The sequence below is a fragment of the Hevea brasiliensis genome, chromosome 7 (genome assembly GCF_030052815.1).
Source record: "Hevea brasiliensis isolate MT/VB/25A 57/8 chromosome 7, ASM3005281v1, whole genome shotgun sequence".
In the NCBI taxonomy this organism is placed as follows: Eukaryota; Viridiplantae; Streptophyta; class Magnoliopsida; order Malpighiales; family Euphorbiaceae; genus Hevea; species Hevea brasiliensis.
Window position 1 is genome coordinate 4,736,413 of NC_079499.1, and position 8,157 is coordinate 4,744,569.

Sequence of the window (8,157 nt, forward strand, 5' to 3'; positions counted from 1 at the left end):
GAGTTTAAGTTTAACTATGATAACCCTACCGTTTCCATTCCTAATTACCCCTTCTGGGATCTTATTAAAAAATATAATATCACAAATTCATTCTCATATAAAATAAATTTAATAATTTTTAAATTAGCGGCATTTGTTGCATGATCTGCGCTTTTACAATAATCTTTACCAGGTTGCTTTGAATTGTGTGGCTTAAAATTTAGTTATTTAATGATCATATTAAAGATGATTTTCTTGGTTACGAGTTTCAGATTGTCTCAGCTCTTGCTGTTGATCACACTGCGTCTAGAGTTCTTACTGGCAGTTATGACTATACAGTACGCATGTATGATTTCCAAGGGATGAATTCAGGTTTGCAATCATGTAGGCAGCTTGAACCATGTAAAGGTCATCAAGTTCGCAATTTAAGCTGGAGCCCCATTGCAGATCGTTTTTTGTGTGTGACTGGTTCTGCTCAACCTAAGGTACTTCCGCATATCTTCTTATTTTTACAATTGGAAGCTGCAGTGGAGAATGGCATCCTAAAAACCAAGGAGACTATTTTAACATCATCAGAGGATGGATCATTGCGAATGTGGGATGTTAATGGTTTCAGAAGTCAAAAGCAGGTTTGTGCTTTTCGAATCACTCAATTCTGCTATGTGAAATTTTGATATATTGGTGGAGTGATGCCATGCATTTTCTCATAACTTTAGAATGAAAGAATGTACCAAGTCTGACAATCAAAGAAATAGACATCCAAATATGGTTGTACATATGAAGTTCAAAATTTTCAATGAGCACAATCAGAGAGAGAGACAGAGAGAGGGAGAGGCCTATATGGTAAAGAAATTACTTTGGTCCCCTTTAATATTATAATCAAGTTACTAACAGACAGCATAGTTTGACAATTTGGCGCCTATACAGAATGTAAATCAAGTCTAGGAACAACTTTCATTCCATGCAATCAGCCCAAATGGCGAAATGAAAGCATCCCTAATATATTTCAATATGAACCTGTGTTACCAGGATCGCTAATTCTAACACCCTCATGGAACTGCTATCAGATTGCCAGTACCCAAATGCTTCCTAAGCATCAAATTGGTTGATTTCAGTTTTAAAGAAATCTAGATTAAAAGGAGAAACCTTTTCAACAAAAAAAAAAAAAAAAAAAACACAGACACAAGATAAAAATCACAGATTTTCAGTGGAAAAAGTATATACAATCTAATGGATTTTATTTGAAATTTTAAGAAGCCTTGACTTTTTAAAGAGAGAGCGAGCCATTTTTGGGGGATAGGAAGCTGACTTTTAGCTACTTTGAGATTGTGTCGTATGCGTGTATATCCACATGAACTCTCCTTGTGAGTTGTGACCCGATGTTGTATCCTAAGCCTGCCTCTTTAGATTGTGTACTAAAAGTTCCCCACAACTTCTATGCACCCATATCATATATTGTAGTGAAACACATTTCAGGTAACATTTTTATGAACTGCTTTCTAAAATTTCACTACTGTCTGAAAGTAAAGAAGAAAGCTATACCTGGCACTTCATATGAAATGAATGGGAGTTTTACGTGGGCTTCTCGAATGCTTTTCTGCATGCTTGATTGAGACTTTTTAGTTCTTCATAATATTTTAAGCGCACATATTGGGAGTAGAGGGTGGGCCTTCGTGCAACAATGAGGTTGCACCATGGAACATGGAAGTTGCAGGTTCAAAACACAGAAAGAGCAACTCAAGAAGCAGGTGTATACATCTGACTATCTTTAAAGCTTACAATATAGGAAGTTTCATGCACTAAGACACATATTTTTGGAATGTTATTCAACTAGGAAAGCGAGGACTGTAGACTAAGTGTTGTAATGATTATCTATATAGGTCATGAAACCAAAGCATGCTAGGCCTGGAAGAATTCCAGTTACAACATGTGCTTGGGATCATGAAGGAAAATCCATTGCTGGTGGCATTGGAGATGGCTCTATACTGGTTTGTGCTTCGATGTCCTGATAACTTCTTTAACTGTTACGTCACTAAAAGCTAATTGTCATAATTTTTTTTTTTTTTTGTATTTGATGAATATAATTTCATTAGCTTATTCTCATCCTGCATTTAAACTTCTTGCCCTTCGCATCTTCTTGCGTTTAACCAATTTTTCTTTTACATTTTGCTTAATTTATCTTTACAGATATGGAACCTGAAGCCTGGATGGGGAAGCAGGCCAGATGTGCATGTTGAGAAAGCTCATTCTGATGAGATTACTGGTCTTAAATTTTCTAGTGATGGACGAATTCTACTTTCAAGAAGCTTTGATGGCTTACTGACAGTAATGATGAAAGACATGTCAAAGCATATTTTGGTCTACTTTCTTCATCGAGTATATGTTCATTTTGGATACTTATTGTCTACTTTTCTTCCCATGCAAACTTTTATGCATGTTAGGTTTGGGATTTGCGAAAAATGAAAGATTCTCTACATGCTTTTGACGATCTTCCAAATCACAATGCTCAAACAAATATAGCATTTAGTCCTGATGAGAAGCTCTTCTTGACTGGAACATCTGTGGAAAGGGAGAGCACAACTGGAGGTTTGCTGCGCTTTTATGATCGGGAAAAACTTGAACTTGTTTCTAGAATTGGAATTTCCCCAACTTTTAGTGTTGTGCAATGTGCTTGGCATCCCAAACTAAATCAAGTTAGACCATATGACATGCTTCTGTATTCAAGTTTGCATTTTCTGGTGGTCTGTGGTTTGTGTTATCGTGTGCATTTAAGCTAATTTGTTCCCCTGAATTATTTTTATTATGCATGTGAGAACTATCTCCTGTTCAACTTTATTTTTGTTAATCTGGTATAATCATGCATGCAAAAAGTATGGAGTAAGAAATACACTGAAGTCTTGATTGCCTTATTTGTTAAAAGATCTTTTCAACATCAGGAGATAAGAGCCAAGGTGGAACTCACATATTATATGATGAGACAGGAGCTCTTGTCTGCGTTGCACGGGCACCACGGAAAAAATCTGTGGATAATTTTGAGGCACAACCTGTTATTCATAATCCTCATGCACTACCCTTATTTAGAGATCAGCCAAGCCGTAAGCGTCAGCGAGAGAAGATGTTGAACTTCCAATAACAGGACCAGGTTATGGTGGAAGAGTTGGTGCAAGTAAAGGAAGCTTGTTGACCCAGTATCCACTTAAGGTGATGTTCACTCTTGCAACTTCTTTTAGCTCTCTGCTTTTGTTCTTAAATTTTTTTCCCTGTTGGAAAAATAAGCCTGTGGAAGAAATTTACACCTGTTGGGTTTCATTGCAGCAAGGGGGAATGATCAAGGAGACATGGATGGAGGAAGACCCAAGAGAAGCTATATTGAAGTATGCTGATGTTGCAGCGAAAGATCCCAAGTACATTGCTCCAGCATATTCACAAACCCAGCCTGAACCAGTGTTTGCAAAATCAGATTCTAAGGAAGAAAAGTAATCTGATTATCACAGTGTGTTTCACTGGCTATTCACTTCCTGCCCCTGGTAAGGATCAGATGTATTTTTTTTTTTCCTCTGGATGGGCTGGGCTGTCCTAGTTGCAACAGTAGAAATATTGACGCATCTATGGAAGTTCTATTGCGCCGCTTCCCTTGCCAAGAATTGCTACTTCATTTTTTTTTCCCTGTTTATTTGTGGGTGAGCTTTGATCTTTGCGATCTCTTCACCAAGTCCAGCAACACTAGAAGACATTGAAGAAGAAATGCGCTGAATGTATGGTGTCACTCCACAAAAATAGTCTCCCGAATAAGTCCAATTTTTTTCCTCGAGATTGCCTACCGAGAGAGGTGTAAATCTTTGTGGGGCGAAGGGAAAGTGCATTGCTGGGAAACAATGTGTGCGGGAGTCAATTTTCGAAGCAAACAGGCCAATCGAGCGAGCAGGAGAGTTGTCGGGAGGAGCAGGCCAAAAAGAGGTTAAGTTTGCCTACTGCACGCCAAAATGAGGTTCAGATGGGCTGAAGGCATGTTGGGCGCTTGCTGGGCGTGCCTGGCTGATGGGAGGCCCAAAACGAGGTTCACAGGCCAAGTCTGGCGCACAATGGGCCTGCTGGGCGTGCGGGCCGCGTGGGAGCAGTAGGCGGACAGACGAGGAGTGAAACGAGGTTCATCGCGCGGGAGCGAGTGCGTGGGAGTGCTGGGCGAACGCAGGAGAGGCGTGCGCAGGACAAGCAAGGTTCAAATTGGCGTGTGAAACGAGGTTTAAACTGGCGCGCGGGAACGCCAGGTGCGCGCGGGCAAATGAGGTTCACCCGCCGAAGGTTCTGGAAGCGCCTGGAGAGCGCGGGGCACGCGCACGGGCTGCTAGCCTGCCCAAACGAGGTTCGCTAACAGCCCGCCAATACGAGGTTCCATGCTAGTTTTCTGCCAGCCCGCCCAAATTAAAATTTTGGCCGCCCAAACCACTCCAACTCGGCATGAAGGCTATAAATAGGGGATTTTGGCCTTCATTTGGGCATCCAATGGTCTCAACAAGCACCCAAGCCATACCAAAGCTCTTTATAGTATTCTTGTATATTTAGCCCACTTTATTACTCTCTTGTAAGTCTTAGGTTTGTAAAGCAATTTTCATTGAGTAGTAAAGTTACTTTCCCCTTGCCAAACTCTTCCAAGTGTGTTTCTTGTCCCTTACTCTCTCACCATTTTTACCCTTTGTCACCCTTATTAGTTTATCTATATAGACTTGTAGTGTGGGAAGGCTGACTTAGTCTTGGGGGAAGACTAAGGTTGTCACGACCCAACCTATGGGCCGGACCGGCACTAGGACCTGGGCCAGCCTAAAGCCCCCGAGGCCCGTAGTAAGCCTAACTGTTCATTAACCCAACTCTAAGGCCCATTGGGCCCAAATTCAAGAAAACAAACGGACAGAGTCCGGCCATAAAATGGACTTTCCAACGGGGAGTTTTCGACTCACCCGACCTGTAAACACAATAAACCATCCATTGGGGAGCTCAGCTCACCCTCCACATACTCATCAACATAATAATAAATGGGAGCTCAGCTCCCTCATCCAATCCATCAAAACAGACTTAAAATATTAAGTTTACAGGTCCAACATGAATATAATATTACAGACCAAATTCAAATAATTACTGCTAACACATGCGGAAATTCTAGGAGTAAATAAAATTACACAAATATCGATAAACAACCTGCGAAGTATAAGCGAGTTAACCTGAATAAATATCCTCCCGTGCTGTAAAAATTTTTGAACAGAGTGGCGTTCGACTCAGAGAGTAAAATATCAATCTTAACTATAATCTCTCTAACTATCTGAACTAATGCACCCTCTAGAGTGAAATGCAACATAAACAACATTTTCACATCATAACATCAAAAGGTAATTTGGAGCACTCACACACCTGTAGTATCAATCATAACATATGGGAGTGATCCCTATACTGACTCTCTTAAATCCAACCCGGTGCCGAATTACTCAAGCTCGGACTTCCACTTAATAACCAAATCGAGGTCCAATGAATTACTCAAGCCGTGACTACCCCTCGAAGGATCGGGTCCCAATTACTCAAGCCGTGGATCGCCTGGCCCTATCCATAGTCCACACCACATCACACGCACGCCAACGCGCACACTGCTCCAAATTACCACAACAACATTCATGGCACATTATGATTATGAATGCAACATAATTCGTGCCTAGAGTTTAACTACATAAATATATGCATATAAGTGATGCATGGGCATACTGAACATATAAGAATATCGAAATTACAATTAAAATTAATATTTTACTCACAAACTTGACGACAAATTACGTGGCGGTGGCGGAGGAAGAAGGCATCCGCTCACCCGACAATTATATTACAATTATTTAATACAATCTGACTCAATACAAACAAAGAAAAATACCAATTACGTCCTAAGTAGTGCCTAAAATACTGCTCAGTCTACACTAAACATAGGACCTACCCAACCAGCATAAGGGTTCAAAACACACTTCTATACTAACAATCCATATATCAACAGTTCAATCATATCACACGCCCCTCCTGGGCCCATCAAATCGATCATCCATCACAATACGCAAAATTTCAATTTAGTCCTTATTATTGATCATTTTTGCAAAAGCGCCCAAACAAGCTCTAAAAATTATAAAACTTTGCCTCATGGTCCTTAGCAATATTACTAAGCTATTGCAAAAAGAATCGTAATTTTCTAAGCTACCACGAATATTTTATGGATTTTTAATCCTATTTAAGCACTAGAAAATTACGAAAAAGCAAGGTTCGGGTTTACCTTTGCCGATTCCGACGTCGGGAACGCGCTCGGGACATCTAACAATGGGGGGCTAGCCAAAACCTCGGTCCAATTCGGGGACTTTTCGATGTAGTGCATGCGGCGAAATTTGCGAACCGGTCAATCGCCGAATTTCCGCGAATCGAGGATGCCTACACGAAGCCCATAACACGGGGTTAGTACATAAATTTTTCAGAATTTTCTAAGCTCATTAAATGCTCGGAAAAACAACTGCGGTTCCGTGGGACCCAGAAAAAGCGGTGTCGGAAAAATTCGAAATTTATGTCGTTGCGAAGCTCTCGGCGAATGGAGCGTCTTTGGTGGCCTCGGTTTTCGTGGGATTCACGGTTTGAGAAATCTAGCCCAAAAGTCGAAATGGGCTAAAATCTTCCCGAGCAAAAATCGGACAATCCGCTCGATGGATTTGGCGTTCTTGGTGTCTATGGAAAGCTCTCGCCGAGTAGATGATTTTGGACACAAGACCCGGTCCAATTGGTGGCGGATCGGCGGTTGGCCGAGGAAGTCGGCGGCGCCTGAGAGAGATCGCGCGCGCGTTCGGCCGTTCTAGGCCGCTTGGCCGGGGACGGCCGAGGCGCCGGCGAGGAGGACGCAGGAGGCGGTGGCCAGTGGTAGGGAGGAGGAGAAAGCGAGAGAGAAAAGGGAGAGAGGGCGCGCTGGGAAAGAAAAAGGAAGAAGGAAAAGGGCGGTCCGATTCGACCGGTCCGATCCGTCCGATTCGATTCGGCCGGTTCGATTCGAAATACAAAATTTTGAATTTTACTACGCCTCGGGACCAAAACGAGGTCCAAAATTCGAAAAAATTCCAGAAAACTCAGAAAAATACGTAGACTCCAAATATATTTTTAGTTTTGCCACGTGGTCTTTAAATTAATTTTTAAAAATCATCAAAGTTTATATTTTCGGAAAATCGAACCCGATTTTTAAAATCCGAAAAATCTCAAAAAAATTCCTAAAATTTAAATAAAATTAAAATACCAAAATGCTCATAAAAATTAAAATTTCGGGGTGTTACAAAGGCCGCACGGTTTGAAGCAAGTTTGAGGTGAGTAAACTTCTTACTCCGTGACAATGGTGATAGATTACAATGGGGACAGTTAAAATAGGAGTATTTCTTTGCTTTTCTTCCAAGTTCTAACCTCATTGACAGCCACTTGGACATGGCCAAAATTTAGATGAGCTCCTGTTTGTAATCTCATAATTTATGTATTATAGTTTACTTTTCATGCCTAGAATTTGTTGAAATGCTGCCAACTGGCGCTTAAAGAGGGTTTACTCTCCAATTTGGGGATATATGCTTGAGCTTGATCTTCACTTTCCTTCTAATGCTTATAATAACTGAAGGTAATATTTCCCAGAGTTGATGATACTGTCTTCATTAGAAATTTTTTGGACTTAGTTTTTTTTTTCTTTTTTTTTTTTTCCAACTGAATGTTTTCAAGAAAGTTAATCCATTTCTAGGGCCACATAAAAAACTTTTTTTATTATTTTTTTTAATGAAGCAACGGCTAATGATGTCTCAATTTTGAGTTGAACCAAAACTGGTAAGACTTTTGATGCCAACACAAAACAAGCACACCCCTACTGCCCTACTGAAACAATTAATAAATCATTCAGTGTCTAGAGTTCATTTGCGGGGCATTTATCCAGAGCAAAAGAAACAGGCATTGTTTATTTCGTGAGGGGGGGTTGCGTGGGAATGACTCGTAAGGTATCTGGGGTGATTTCTCCCTGTTTAGTTCTTAAACTAGACCTCTACGGATTCTTTTGTTTAGTCTTTTGCCTAATGGGTGTCCTGCGCAGAGATGACTTGTTTTTTATTCATTTGCAAAGCGCATTATTAAAATCTTAGAGATGGACTG

The 8,157-nt window shown here is 40.8% G+C and overlaps 1 pseudogene; it reads left to right on the forward strand.

The window, feature by feature from the left end:
- The first annotated feature begins 1,673 nt into the window (after positions 1–1,673).
- LOC131181628 (uncharacterized) lies at positions 1,674–3,804 on the forward strand (annotated as a pseudogene).
- The last annotated feature ends 4,353 nt before the right edge of the window (positions 3,805–8,157 follow it).